The sequence below is a fragment of the Ascaphus truei genome, chromosome 21, assembly GCF_040206685.1.
Source record: "Ascaphus truei isolate aAscTru1 chromosome 21, aAscTru1.hap1, whole genome shotgun sequence".
Classification (NCBI taxonomy): Eukaryota; Metazoa; Chordata; class Amphibia; order Anura; family Ascaphidae; genus Ascaphus; species Ascaphus truei.
In genome coordinates this window covers 16846941-16860321 of record NC_134503.1, presented here as the reverse complement: position 1 = coordinate 16860321, position 13381 = coordinate 16846941, and positions in this window count along the sequence as shown.

The following is a 13381-nucleotide window of genomic DNA, read 5'->3' as shown; positions in this document are numbered from 1 at the left end:
TTTAACCAATAATTATTTTTGGTTTAACGATAAGCTTTAGCACCAGACCCAGGGTACAGCGATGGGTACTAAATGTGCCCCATTTTATGCTAATCTGTACCTGGGCTGGTGGGAAGCGGAAGTAGTTTTCACCGATAATCTAGAACACTATACCAACCATATCCAACTATGGTATAGGTTCATAGATGATATCATTATACTTTGGAATGGTACAGAAAAACTACTATTGGAATTTATTACAATCCTAAACACAAACTCTAATAACTTGAAACTTACCTTTGAAATTGGTCCAACTGAGATTACCTTTTTGGACCTGAAAATATCAATTAAGGAAAATGGTTATTTGGCGTCTTCTGCCTTTAGAAAGAAAACAGCTACTAACAGCATACTTAGAGCAAACAGTCACCACCCCCCAAACCTCATCACCAACATCCCAGTGGGACAGTTCCTTCGTATTCAGAGGAACTGCACCACATCCTCTGATTTTGAAACCCAAGCAAACCTCATGAAGGACAGATTCTATGCACGGGGCTACAGCAAGAACCGTGTTAAAAGGGCCTATAAAAGGGCTAAAAACACCCCTAGGGAAAGTCTACTAAGGGACATAATTAAGGAACCTACAACCAATTGTATCAGGTTTATTGGTACATACAACACCAAATGGGATTATGCCAAAAGGATTTTCCAGACACATTGGCATATTTTACAATCAGATTCCGACCTTAGTGACATACTTAAACCATACCCTGAGCTAACACCCAGAAGGGCCAAAAATCTTCGTGACTATTTAGTCAAGAGTCACTTCGAGAATGACAAAACTCTCAGTACTTGGCTTCCAGGGAAACCAGTAGGTTGCTTTAGCTGCCACAATTGTAAAGCCTGTAAATCCATCAGAAACTCTAAAATCTTCCACAACTGGAACAACACCAGAAAATTTGACATCAGGCGATACATAAATTGTAGATCAGCTGGTGTCATTTATCTGGTGACTTGTACATGTCAAAAAAAGTATGTAGGCAAGACTAGACGTCCTTTTAGGATACGAGTTTTAGAACACCTAGGCAGCATCCGCAACCACCAGGACACACCAGTAGCCAGACACGTTCTGGAGAATCACAAAGGGGACAGTACAGTTTTATCATTCATAGGCATAGATCAATACTCTATGGGCAAAAGGAAGGGCGATTGGGATCAGGTTCTGCTTCAAAAAGAATCAAGGTGGATATATACACTGGGTACACTCTCCCCTCAAGGGTTAAATGAGGGGTTTGTATTTTACCCCTTCATCTAAACTATATCCCATACCCTTTTCTGATTTGTCCTCATTGCCTAGTACTATAAGCTTTGTATGTTTGGATTTTGGCCACTAGCGGTCCTTAGAGACCACATTCCCTTCACATTGTTAGCCTGCCCAATTATGCTAATTGACGCCAACGTGCATTCATATTGCCTTGAACCAATCAGTTTAGAGTTCAACCCCTTTAAATAGTAGGGAATAGGGAGTGCTCAAACCAGCCTCGAAAAAGCATTATCAGCGAAACGTACGTCGGCATCCATAGACTTAATGACGTCATAGGTGACGCCTCCCGAGACTTCCCGGTCCGTCACTTCCGGTACACGATCGAAAACTGCTCCACTCTCTCCAACTGCTGAGAAGTATCCGGTATACAGACTCCCATGGTCTGTATGTTCTGTGAGGAGGGTTTTTTTTACATTATAGGCTACTCACGAACAGTACAGGGTGGGACGTGGTGCTGCAGACACGTTAAGTCTGCTTCACGTCCAGTCACGCAGTGCGCTGTATAGTTCTTTGTAACCAGCGTAGTACATATATGGTTTCTACAGTGTATATACCTGGAGTGTCTTTGATTCAATCAGCCCGTTACTTGAAACAGTAACGTTGTCTTGAAACACCTGGGCAGATACTATCTAGCTGCCAATCTGTTAGACTCGCAGCTCTGGATGTATATAGATTTACACAGCTAGTGTTTGTATGGATTTTGTCTGAGATGAACAGACGACTCACCACTTGAGTTACTTACAAACTGCACTGTTGTATGTGTTTTTTACACTGTATTTGAATCATTAAGTCCTTCAGTTATTGTAGCGAGGGCTCCGGGCACAAGTCGTTGTCATAACACACTTTGGCAGATATCACATACCTGCCAATCTGTCGGACTCGCAGCACTGGATATACACAGTTTATTATTTATGGATATTGTTTTGAGCTGCTTTAATGGTATATATTGAGCCTTTTTGCACATCTTCATTGCTTAATATGTTTATGTCACACATTGTATCTACCCATTTGAAAACAATTACCTATCCGATTACTAAACTGTGTACATACTTACCTGCCCTGTTATAGGGTATATAGATAGCCCAGAATTCAAGAGGAACATATACTCCTTTTGGTTTTTTTCACCCCACCTCCACCTTTATTTTAATTCGCCATTAACATAGGATTTTTCCACATTGAGGACCATTTATTTTATTTGAGGATTTCTCCAATTAAAATTGTTTTTTAACCTAACTCCATATTACATATTATAAGACCTATTGTCTCCATCAGGTTCCATTTCGGATTATTTACATCAGTATTATTAGCCGCCGAGTGCTCCCAACATAGGGGTTCTTCATCTCTGTGCCTTTTCATCTTTCGCCTTACTCTGTTCTTAGACCGACGCTCCCATTTGTTTTTAATGTTCTTCAAGGGACCTTTCTTTTTGCCATTAGAAATTCTTAAGGAGCACCGGTAATTATTATTCAGGATTTTTACCACGTTTTATGTTGGTGATTCCCATTCGACATGTTTAATACTGAGAAGCCTTCTGGTTTCTGCACATTTTTAATTGCCTTCAAGCATATTTGACATTCTTTTAGTACCTTTTATACGGAGAGCACTTTTTCCAATGCCTTTTCTAAATGTTCCTGAACACTTGGTAAGCGTTTCACCATTTCTGAAGCTTTTATTTCCCTTTTATCATCGTTACTTGGGAAATCTGTGTCCTTGGTCTCAGATAACTGCTATAAAGAAAAATAACTGGTAAAGGACATTTTCAACCCTGGACAATGGGGGACTCCAGCAAGGTTATAGTTTAGTGTTGGATTCTCATACGGTGGTACCATGATTGCCAGTGGTCAGTAAGGATTTTAGTGGTTGTCATTGATGCCCCCAACATCTGTTTCAAGCAAATCGTAACTCACAATTTTCTTTACCAGTGTTAGCAGAGCGGAAGGTGAATTTCTGTCTGCTTTTCAGACACACACAGTCCATTCATTTTGATGCATATGAAATTTGTAGTTCTAAATCGGTAACAAAGCCTCATTATGGTAACATAGCATTGGAAAAAGCTTTAATGTCATGTGTATTCATGAGCATGTAAAAAGTCCTTTACAGCAGCCATGAACTCCCATTGAAGGATAGATATAATGCAGCTCTGTGTTTTTTTTTATACATATCAATAACAAACTGAAACATCTTTTCAGATCATTGTTCCTGATGTAGATGGAGGACTTTAGTATGTACATTTTAAGTAGTGATCTATTGTTTCAGCCAGAATAATGCCTATTTATATGCAAATCTTGCAGCTACAATGATGAGGCAAAACTAGTACCACCCACTGCATTAGTTTAATCAAAGAAATACATCCCAGTATGTTAAAGAACTTTTAACCCTTGACAAATCTGGTGCAGAGTTTCACATTACTTATTGCCCACGTTTTTCAGGTGTGAGACATTGATGAATAACTCTGCAGGTACAGCACAGCATATTGCAGTGAGGAGATCAGCAGTGCTGGGTTCTCTAGTGTAAAGGTAACATAACTGCTGAACGTGATACACACGGGACAAAACAAGATTAAACTAGCATGATACATTGTTGTTAGGAACAGGTTGAAATGCTTCTGTACTTCTATCAGAAGGCTTTATCTGGGTTTTAGAACTGTTACTTATACAGTATGTGTGAGGATTATCATCATGTTACAGATGTAGCAGGCGTTAATGCTCAGGCTGGCGCGTTACAGTGACGCACATACAACGCGCCAGGTGAAGCCGACACCATTGTAAAGCACTTAGCCATGTGTGAGAAAAGGTGTGGGGCTAATGAGCTATTGTACAGATGCAGCTAGTTGTATCTCCAACCTGCCACAGCACATGTGCTGGTGAAACGCGGAACAAAAGTGGAGCGTTCACATCAAAGTGCATCGCAGGGGGGAATGGCCCTTCAGGATTAACACAGCGGGGGTCCCAGCTTCTGAATGGGAATCCTGCTGTGTTAGTCCTACCGGGCGGCACCAGCCTGGAAGAGCTGCACAGTGAGAGCAGACACAATCAGTCACTCTCACTGAGCACCTCTTACAGGTGATCGCACTTTTTATTGTAATTACATAGTATTGAAGCAGGGCGTCTCCTGAGCTGAACTGTATTAATTTCAGCCTCGGTAATCCCCGGCTTCCCGAGTTACAGACTCCGGTATGGGGTGCCGGTATCCATGCAAAGTTTAAATGTTCCGGTCACATGGGGCCGTGACGCGGGAGAATTAAACATGCCATTCGTTACACTTAACACTATGCTCTTTACCCAAGAAAACATGGCTTCAACATTAGTGTTAACAGGATGTTAAGTGATTTAACAGAGCTTTGTGTATCAGGGCCCTACAGCACAAATTCTCCATCTCTGCTGATGACACTAACGTGTGTAAGGAAGAAAAATCTAAGCAGGGTGTAATCCTTCTTCAGAAGACCTTGGAGAGACTGGGAACGTGAGCAGGTAAATGCCAGCTGAGGTTTAATACAGATTAATGTACGGTTATGCACTTGGGAAGCAAGAATAAACATGCTGCATTAAACATACTGTAGGCGAGCAATGTAACAAAGCAACGCGGAAAGCTAGCAGGTTTATAACTGACAAATGATGTCTCTTTTCCTGATTCTTTTTCTGCATGGATTTGTATTTTGTCTTGCACATTCTGTTTCCACACCTCCTTTTTGTCCGCAAGTGTTAAAAACATATAGAGCCATATTTAGTATTTTCCCCTTCCAGCCAGGGTCGTCTTAGCAGCATTATAGGGCAAAGCAGTGCACTGGGCCCGGCCTACACAACCACTCGCAGGAATAAAAATGTAAGCCGTTAATTGCCTCCTGCGAATCCGTGACAATATTCTGCTTCCATAACATTGCAAGCAATAAAAACGGCGACATTTCTCTCTCGCGAATGCAGACACGCCAACTCTCAGCTACATGTCGTCATTTTTCCCCTTCTACCGAGTTAGCGGGAGATTTGAATGTTGAGGCGGGTGATCGGAAAATTGGTGTTACAGTCTGGTCTGTGCATAGATTAGCGTGGGGCCCCTATGCTCGGGGGGCCCCCGGGGCAACTGCCCAGCGTGCCCACGCGTTAAGACGGCACTGCTCCCAGCGCTTGAAGGCACCTTGTGGCTTATCATAGCACCACTTGGTAAACGTGCCCCTTAGTCACCATGTTGCTAAGTATCCGTAATGTCGTTTTATTGCTTCTTCAATAACATTATCATCTTTTATTCATAAGTTACTCAAAGACACCAAGGACTGGAAGTAGTGTGACAGTCAGGAGAAAATCTTATCACATGTAATAGCAGCGCTCTCTAAGTATGGGCTGTTATGTTAAAGGAGAGTTTATAGCACAATTTCATGATAATATGGTCTTTAGGATCCAGAGAAATGTGAGAAAGGAGTCAATGACCTATGAATATAATCCCCAACATTCCTCCTCATCTCATCATTCAATGTATTGTGATTCCTCCTGCAACAGGGGGATTATGGGTAATTTATGCAGCAAAACTATTTCTGCAGATAACTATGGTAGAGAATTGGACATTGGGGCGCGGCCGTCTCGCTGCGACCAAGTCTCCTGGGTGTTTGGGCGCCGAGGGACCCTTCGCCACAGCAGCTCCGCTGCAGGAGAAACTCAGCCGCCGGCCGTCTCGCCAATAAGGTAAGTTAATTGAAGGGGTTTTAGCGGCTAGGGTAGGGGGTTAAGGATAGGGGATTTAGGTTAAGGGGTTAAGGTATTTACGGTAGGGGATTACAGTAACGGGTTAGATTTTTAGGGTAAGGGATTAGGGTAAATGGTTAGGTTTTTAGGGTAGGGGATTAAGGTATGGGTCTTAGGGTACGGGTTGAGGTTTTTATGGTAGTGGATTAGGGTATGGGGTTAAGGTTTTTACTGTAAGGGATTAGGATAAGGTGTTTTGGGGTAAGGGGTTAAGGTTTTTAGGGTAGGGGGTAGCGTTAGTATTAGAGGTGTTTAAGGTAAGGGGTAAGGTTAGGGCATACCATGGTGGCGGAAAGATGTCCCTGTGGTGAGGTAAGTGGTGGCTAAATGCTATGGTATGCCTACAGTACATAAATGTATAAAGCCGCGCTTTTAGTGCCGGCGATGCGACGTCGCCCGAAAACAAATGCATTGCCGCCACGTGCCCTTATAGTAAGCGCAACGGCAACAAAGCGATGGGGCGACGTGATCTTTGGAAGCCGGAAATATTTGATTTTTCAGGGGCTGTCGCCTCGTGACAGCCCCTGAACCAATTAATGGTCTGGTCGCCCACGCCGCCGCCGCCGCCGCAAAGCGAAATACAACTTTCGCAGGCGGCGATGGGTTGCGTCACGCGTCGCGGGCACTATACGTGCGGCCTTAAACTCACATTAAGGAGTTGAAATGTTATTGTGCATTTGTACTGGTTTATGATATCTTAAAGACGGGCTTCACCCATTTTAAAATATAACCCATTTAAGATATTTACAACGTCCATAAACTGAAAGTACCAAATTATATGAAAAACAAAACAAAAAAAACCTACTTTGTTTTGTTGTGTGTCTATACTGCCTTTTCTTTTTAGGATTCTAGAGGGAGACATCTTTTATTTGTGATGTCATACACAGTATGAGACTGAACCCTAACTGCATTGAAATGCACTCGTAATTTGTCTCTAGTTTCTGACCATATGCCAGATTTGCAGCAAGAGAAGAAATCGAGTGATTTAGTGATACATCGTAACTCTTTCACTGCCCGTTGGAGCCTGCAGCGCAGAGTTCGGCTGGCCTCGAAAGGGTTACTGCACTACAGCCAGTCTCAAACTGCGGTCCCTGAAGACTTGAGTTGGTGGTTGCCAAAGCCTTTCAGACGTCAGTCCGAGCAGCTGCCGGCTGTGCATTTTGTATCCAACACTGATCTTTTGATATGCAGAGGTTAATGCCAACGCGGACGCCACAGCCCTTTCCGGCAAATCGCCGTTCCGCAGAGCGATTTACATGATCACGCCGTCATTTTATCCGGAAACGGAAGATGAGGCGTTCCATTTCCCCGTGTTTCGGATAGGGGCACAGAACCCAATCTCCCCTGGAAAATGAGCACAAAAAAGGCACGATGTAGCCACATCTCGGGGACCCGGGAGTGGCAGGCAATGAATGTTCGTCATGGTCCCTTTCTTATCGGAGTAGGAAACAGAAATAAACTGCCCGGCGCTTCCTGCCCGTGACACTCCTGACGAAGCAAGTTAACCCTATCTTGCGAAACGCGTTGAGTGGAAGAGGAGGAGGCAATCCGTTCCCGGTTGATCGTGACGCCAGACGCCAACCCCAGTCAAGCTGCACGAGAACCCCAGCGGCCGCTTGTGGGGACCGCCAGAGACGGAGGAGACGCACACCGGACAGCATTGGCTGTAAAGATACCCTTATGTGCCCTTAGTGGCAGTACAGAGTGTGAGTACGCCCTCAGGGGGGCTTTTTTATGTGTCATTTATTAAAGGTGTTCTATATTACTACACCATCAGCCCCTCCTTTGTCTCCTTCCCCCCCCCCCCCTTCCCGTTTTTCTTCCCTACCAGCTCTAGCTTCGCTACCAGGCAGTTCATCATCTGAAGCTGCTGCAGAACACCATTGGTCAAATTTAGGACACACTCCCTCATCCCTTGCGTTTTCCCTTTCTTATTGCCCTGGATATATTTAACGAGAGATTAATATTTAGGGATTTTTACCATGTTCCTTTTAGTACCTTTTCTGCAGAGAGCAATTCTTCCAGGGCCTTTTCTCTATTTCCCCCGTGCACTTTGTAAGCGTCTCACGGTTACTGGAGCTTTTATTTCCTTTATAACATAACTTGTGAAATCTGTGTACTTCGTCTAAGATAACTGCAGAAATAAAATAAAAATAAAAAATGGTAACGTTTACAATACTCTTACCAGGTTAAAGGTCAGTACTGCATTCTCACCATGTGGTTCTTGGACCTCCAGTGGTCACTGATGGTTTGGCTGGTGGTCCCCAAGACCTCTAATATTCCTTTCAGTCAACTCTTACAGTCCCTGAAGTTTATGGCAATTTTGGGGGTTTTACCACTTAGCAGAGCAGTGCTGAAGGTTAATTTGCTTTTTAGACACAGTCCATTAATTTTTATATTTAGGTAATTGTGGTGGAGGTTACCTGTTTAATACTGTCACGTACGGCACACCTGTGAGCACGTGACCTGCATACGGGACAAAGGTTAATACACATCTCGCAAGCTGTCCCACTTTTCACCGTGGCAAAGGTCCCTCAAGTGGACAATATCTCCCCTCAATCCGTCCCCATATACCACCGGTCACGAACAGCACACATGTGGGCACGTGACTTAGATATGCAACCACGGTTAATACACACGACTACTCTAGCCAACTCACCTTTCTCCTTCGCAAAGGTACCTTCAATTAGTTAATATTAACCCCTTACTCAATTGCAATCATATCTACACTCTTCCACCACCCGAGAAATGCAAATAAAATATGTTCAATTATCTGCCAGGGTCCCAAGTCCCTGTTTATAATAGAAAAAAATATGCACTTAACACACACAAATCTGTTGCAGCAAAATGTGTCAAAGTGTAAATACTCTCTCCACAGCGTGCAATCGGAGCCCAAAGCATCATTTATGAAATGTTTTAATATATATATACATATAAATACAGTGCTTAGATTACAGAAAAAGCATTAAATTACAGTAAATGCAGGACAATTTCTCAAAATAACTGGATACAACATAAAACAGAAATCCCTATAACATTACCTTACCGTATGGCAGGATTTTTTTTCCAGAGAGGTCACTGGCGATGAATTGAGAAATCACATGTTTGGTCCAAAACGCACCTTTTGTTGAAATCTGATTTTTATAATGCAGGTACCTTCGTTAAAACTTATGTACTGTTTCCCCCCCATTGAAACAACATGAGCCCACCCCTGTCGTAAATTAGCTGCGATTAGGTTACACGTGCGGACTATGTCACGGACACTTAACCTTGCAAACAGGTTAGTACAGTTATATGGTATTATGCCTCTAGGATGAGCAGTGCATGAATATTGCAAGGTTGTATTTTCTGAAAATGTGTGTAATGTAAAAAGTTAATGGCGCCTCTTATATAATATTGTTCATGTTCTAGAGTAGGAAAACCCGCACGGAGGTGACTGTCCGGTTTCGTGAATATATATATACAGATAAGGTTTATCATATCCTGGGGTATAGGAAGTTCTTGTTACTAAGAAAAATGGTTTCTTATTGAAAGGCAACGAAATAGGTTAGTCAAGAATAGTGTGTTATGACGAAACAGTCAGTAATTGCTGCACATGGTCAAATGGAACTCTTAGGAAAAGGGTCATATTAGTTTCCAGTGAACACTTATTCTATAGGAATTAGCTCAAGTGTTTTAGAGGGACACTTCTGTATACTGTATATCCATGGTCGCTCACCCCAGAAGGTGTAAGGTGGGGGGTGGGGGTTTGGATATGTGACATGGTCGCAGGATAATGGGCAGCTTTCTGTCTAATTTATAGAAGTACAGACTTAGTATGGAAGTGATCCGTTTCACAGTTGCTGAGACTGTGGGATAGAAACTCCAGGCTAGAGATTAGTGGTTCTGGTTTTTCACACACCTGCTCTCCTAATTGAGGAAGAGGAATATATTGCAGTTGGTTTGGCTGCTTCTCTCTTAGAGCCTGGAGGCTGGGAGGAAAACTGCTGCTTCCCAGTAGCCAGTTCGGGGTAGACTGCCCCCCCACGTGTTACAACATCTGAGGATCTAATGGGACGCTGTCCCCATCTCACAGTTAAGGACTCAATGTTATCTCTGTGTTATTTTAAGTTGGTAACTGGCTTAGCCAGCCAATATTGCAGATAGGGATATGCATGTGAGTTAGACTCCTGACAGGAGTAGATGTTATTTTTATGAGTTGCTTTTGACTTAAAGTGACGGTGTTTAAAAAATATGTAGTGTCACTAATGGAGAAATAAACCGCTGAAGGTTGAGGGCTGAGTGCCCCTTGTGTGTATACACGTGTTTGTCCCCCTTTTATACAAACCAAACCTTAGAAGACTGTGTCGCAAAGAGCCTGGGCAAGCGACAGCGCTACATAAAGGGAGCTGTTTGCCACAGTGTGTGTGTGTCTGCTGCAGAGTTTGTGTGTGTGTATTGAGCTGCAGTGTGTGTAGCAGCAGAGTTTGGATGTAGCTACAGAGTTTGTGTTGTGTGTGTGTGTAAGGCTGCAGTGTGTGTGTGTGTGTGTGTACACAGAGGGGGCGGCAGTGTAAGTGTTTATAGAGGTGCTTTAATGTATTTACCATTTTATTTTAATAAAAAAATCTAACTGTACAAAAGTGTCTATTATTTATGAAAAAAGCCTACATTTAGCCTATAATTGTAATAATCCCAGAAGAACAGGGCATTACTGGCCAATAATACCCTGTTCTGAAATTATTACTTAAGTAATATACAGTATTGAATTACCTCATTCTCAAGTATCTCCTGGGCACTTATTACTGTTCATGGCTTCTGTTCTGTCCAGGCTCACTGTGGCTTAGTGAGTAGAAACAGGCAACTAAACTCAACTCCTTCTTCAGCAAACAGAGTACTTCTTGGGTTTCTGAGAAGTTTATTAATGAGGGCAAACAGAAAACAAAATGGAAATTTGGGATGCCACAAATTAGGGGAAGGTGAAAAAACACAACGCTATCCCAGGGAGAGCAGTGATGGAAAGACCACTAGCAATGGCTGCATGCTTGGAAAGGAAGGGGCTTCAGCCTGACAAGCAGGATATAGGCCAGGGCCAAACCAAGTGCTAGGGTTCTGTGATTATACTACATCTGAGGAGCCAGATGAAGGGGTTGCTAGGCAACAAGCCGAGAAGATAGCTATAGGATTTACACAGTAACACAAACTAGGGCTTTGGTCACGGCAGCCATATGGTAAAGAAACCCCATACAGGGGACAGAAGAGTTTCATTAAAGACATTTCATGGACAGTTAGAGATGTACTGTATGATTATGGGCCTACGTAACTAACACCCTTACCCCTAAGGGAAACTGCAGGTATTATGCGCTATGGTGCTACCTGTTAGGCGTACATTGGGCCTAAGCCGAGCCTGGGGTGAATGGGTGCAGCGCCTCTACCCGTGAGGATCCTAGTGTAGACGGGATGCCTCCTCACGGGAACCGGTATACCTATACTGTATACCCCTAATAATCACACTCACAACAGGGTATACAATACTCCTTTACTATGGTCCCATAGTATACACCAAAGATAATAATATGCAACACAGCAATAATAACGACAATATTAACACAATAAAATATGGGGCTTGTTCCCCACAATACTTAGGGTGCCCTGAGCATCTAGAACCTTATGTCCATCAGAGCCTCCCTTGTCCCAAATGTATAAGTGAGGGCAGCGCTACCCTCCCCTGTGTATTGTTGGTGCACGTCTACATTCCTGGTATAGGCTTGTAACCAGGAGATACTCCCAAGGAAGATGGGGGTTGGGTCCCACGCCGCTGGGTGTCCGACACCAAGCCCCTCCCCCCTCACGTCTGGGCCACCACACACCTCCAGCCGGAGTAACTCACTCACAGTCTGCTGTCCTGCTTCGCTGGAGTATTTTACTACAGGGGTAATCCCTATGCTGCGGGGTTCCCTACAATACTCGGAATCAGTGAGGAACTGTCTGGGGCCTAGGGGTAAGGTTCTGGCCTAGTCCAGGAAGCTTGCTAGCTCCCTGGACACTACTTCATCCTTTCACGGCTCCAGTTCAACTGCCACTAACGGTCCTCTGTCCCGCAGAGGAGAGTCTCTTCTTAGAACCTTTACTTCCAGCGGTGCCAACCACAACATGGGTGCTGCCGTGCTACACAGTTTATCATACACATGTGGCGCCAACCACAAAATGGCCGCCGCAACTTCCCCCGATCCTCCTGAGCCACGGAAACAGCTCCCTACGGAGGTAAGGTAAGTACCCTGCTACATAACAGTTACAGACCAGGTTACAATTGTGTTAGAATAGATAGGATAGGCATGCAATGTGTTGTGTTAGAAGACTTTACCCAACCCAGTACACGAGGAGCAAACTGCAGCAAACAGCAGACAGGGGAGAAGCAGACGTAGACTGACGGTGTTCTGCATGAATTCAGCGGCACTTTGAAATTCCTTTATCCAATGTCTGAAACACTGCAGGGGGTTGTGGGTCTGACAAAACACATTAGCAGCAAGAAATCCCAGATGCTAACCCTTTGCACGCTGGTTCTGTGCAGAGGGGAGCAGTTCTTGGGGAACCCTTTCAGGCGTCCACCTTTTGGGTCGACGCAGATGTAAACTGTAAGGTCTCATGCACAGCACCACTTACTAACATGGCCCTTCAATGTTGTTATTTGTATAAAAATTTTTTTTAAAAAAAAACAAACTTTTTAAGAAGAATAACGCACAGTAGTATGCAAACTTTGCATTGTGCAGAAGCATCTGGTGGCTATTTTCGAGATATGTACGAATCCAATAATCGGTACAATCAGACTAAACAAGAGCAGGACTCAGGGATAGTTTGAAGATGAACAAAACGTTAATGGGCAAAAGCAAATTGTTTCCATATCAGTGCAGGGTGCTTTAATATTTGTTCTCTCGAGCAACCAAACCATTATTTACATACATTCAGAATACATACAGTGCAAAGGTTACATTACTGTACTGTACATTAAAAAAAAAACTTCATAAAGGTTAAAGAAAATAAATGAACTATAATGCTACATTAAGAGGAATGTGCTTTTAATGCAGCAATCCAAGTGAACTTTATGAAACTATTAAAAAATAAGATTGTAGCAAAGGGTCTCCAGAGCGGAACCCCATTCATTTCAGCTTCGGGACCCCTGCTTCCAGATATACTAACCTCCGTAGGGGGTGCTGGTAGCCCGCTCAGTCTCGCTAGCTGGCTTTCATGTAATGGACGTTTTTCAATAGGAAGCCGTGATGTCATCCAGTGCAGCCTCCTATTGGCTCATGTGACGCGGGAGCTTTACAAATCAGGAGATACTGGCACCCCCTTCGGAGGAAAGTATCAG